We start from the raw sequence: 2804 nt of genomic DNA, 5'->3' as shown, positions 1-2804 counted from the left end.
AATGCTTCTAAGACTTTTTTAGAAATGTCATCCAGTACAAAAATATCTAAACATGTATTTCAGTTCTGTGGCTATTACTCTTAACTTATTGAGTGCAATTAACAGGCAATGTGTAAGAAAGGCCTTAAAGGATTAGTTCACTTCTGAATAAAAATTTCCTGATAATGTACTCACCCCTATGTCATCCAAGATGTTCATGTCTTTCTTTCTTCAGTCGAAAAGAGGTTTTTGATGAAAACATTCCAGGATTTTTCTCCATATAGTGGACTTCAGCAGAGATCAACGGGTTGAAGGTCCAAATTGCAGTTTCAGTGCAGCTTCAAAGGGCTCTACATGATCTAAGCAGAGGAATAAAGGTCTTGTGTAGCGAAACGATTTCGTTTTCTAAAAAAAATGAAAAATGTATATACTTTTTAACCACAAATTCTCTTCTTGCTCTGCTCTGCGATCTGCACACATGACATAATCATGTTGGAAAGGTCAAGCGTGACATAGGCGGAAGTACCGAGGAGTTGTTTAGAGTAAGCCAAACGATCTTTACCAAAAAAAGGTAAAACAACAATGTCAGACGATTTTGAAGTTGGAGGGGAAAATGAGATGGAGTTTCTACATCACATGTGACCTTTCCAACATGATTACGTAATGCGTGTCGGATCGCAGAGCAGTGCAAAAAGACCATTTGTGGTTAAAAAGTATATACTTTATACTTAGAAAATGACAGATCGTGCTAGATAAGACCCTTATTCCTCATCTGGGTTCATGTAGAGCCCTTTGAAGCTGCATTGAAACTGCAATTTGGACCTTCAACCCATTGATCCCTGCTGAAGTCCACTATATGGAGAAAAATCCTGGAATGTTTTCCTCAAAAACCTTAATTTCTTTTTTGACTGAAGAATGAAATACATGAACATCTTGGATGATTGGGGGTAAGTAAATTATCAGGAAATTTTCATTCTGAAGTGAACTAATCCTTTAAGAAAAAAATGCACAATAAAGAAACATTATACAGGAGATATTTTTAATATCTCAAATGGTGAGCAAAATAAACTTAATCTTTTTTTTTTTTAATTCAATAACTCAAACATTTGTCATCTAATTTAAAGCCATGGTCTGAGCTATCCACAATATTCTGTCTACAATTATCTCATTCATTTCTATAATGAAATGAGGCCTAAACTGTAACTAAAAACTCTTATGAACTATAAAAGAACAACCTCTGAGCAATAAAACTTGACTTTAGGATGATAAATAAGAAAGGATAAGCCATTTTAGCACTTTTCCCTACAGGGATTATGACCCTCCACTGATTATTTCTAATATTTGGACTTGGTTCAATGTGCTTACACAATTTAATATTCTTGTTTCTAGCCATCTAATAATCATATACTTATCATTTGATCATTTGTAATGGACAAACCATATAAGAAGCAAAATAATCATTTAAAACAGGGTTTCTGAACTGTTGATGAAGTGAATAATTATGGTAATCAAATCATAAAAATAAATAAAATAAAAATAAATAAAAACAATCAAAATAAAAAACAAAGATGAAATATTTTGTTTACCTGCCTGTCATATAACCATTAACAAACATCAGAGAACTGTGAGCATGCAAAGGTATTTACTTCTCTACTTCAAGTAAATACTTCATATCAAAAGGGTTTGGCTGATGAAAAAGTTTGTGAATCCCTTGTTTACAGTCAACAAACTACTTAAAGCAAACTGTAAATAATAGTGTTGTGTTGCATAGGAGAGGCAGAAAAAGTTAATGAAAACACATCCAAACATTTAAAACTGGGAAGGTCAAATGTAATCATTTAAAGGTGCCCTTTACTCTTGGCATAGTTAAATAACAAGAGTTCAGTACATGGAAATGACATACAGTGAGTCTCAAACTCCATTGTTTCCTCCTTCTTATATAAATCTCATTTGTTTAAAAGACCTCCGAAGAACAGGCGAATCTCAACATAACACCGACTGTGACGTAACAGTCGGGGTGTACGCCTCAATATTTGCACATGCCAGCCCATGATTGAGGCATTAGACATGGGCAGCCAGTATTAAAGTCTGGATCTGTGCACAGCTGAATCAACAGACTAGGTAAGCACACAAGAACAGCAAAAAATAGCAAAAAATGGCAGATGGAGCGATAATAACTGACATGATCCATGATAACATGATATTTTTAGTGATATTTGTAAATTGTCTTTCTAAATGTTTCGTTAGCATGTTGCTAATGTTAAATGTGGTTAAAGTTACCATTGTTTATTACTGTATTCACAGAGACAAGACTGTCGTTATTTTCATTTTTAAACACTTGCAGTCTGTATAATTCATAAACACAACTTCATTCTTTATAAATCTCTCCAACAGTGTAGCATTAGCCGTTAGCCACGGAGCACAGCCTCTAACTCATTCAGAATCAAATGTAAACATCCAAATAAATACAATTTACTCACATAATCTGACGCGTGCATGCAGTATGCATGACGAACACTTTGTAAAGATCCATTTTGAGGGTTATATTAGCTGTGTGAACTTTGTTTATGCACTGTTTAAGGCAAGCGCGAGCTCCGTGGGCGTGAGAGCGCGAGCATTTAAAGGGGCCGCAGCATGAATCGGCGCATTTCTAATTATGCCATAAAATAGGCAGTTAAAAAAATTAATTAAAAAAAATCTATGGGGTATTTTGAGCTGAAACTTCACAGACACATTCAGGGGACACCTTAGACTTATATTACATCTTGTTAAGAAACGTTCAATGGCACCTTTAAGAATGTGCCACTCGAAAACCCATATCGATT

This window comes from Megalobrama amblycephala, linkage group LG24, assembly GCF_018812025.1.
Source record: "Megalobrama amblycephala isolate DHTTF-2021 linkage group LG24, ASM1881202v1, whole genome shotgun sequence".
Taxonomy (NCBI): domain Eukaryota; kingdom Metazoa; phylum Chordata; class Actinopteri; order Cypriniformes; family Xenocyprididae; genus Megalobrama; species Megalobrama amblycephala.
Note: the sequence above shows the minus strand (reverse complement) of the source record.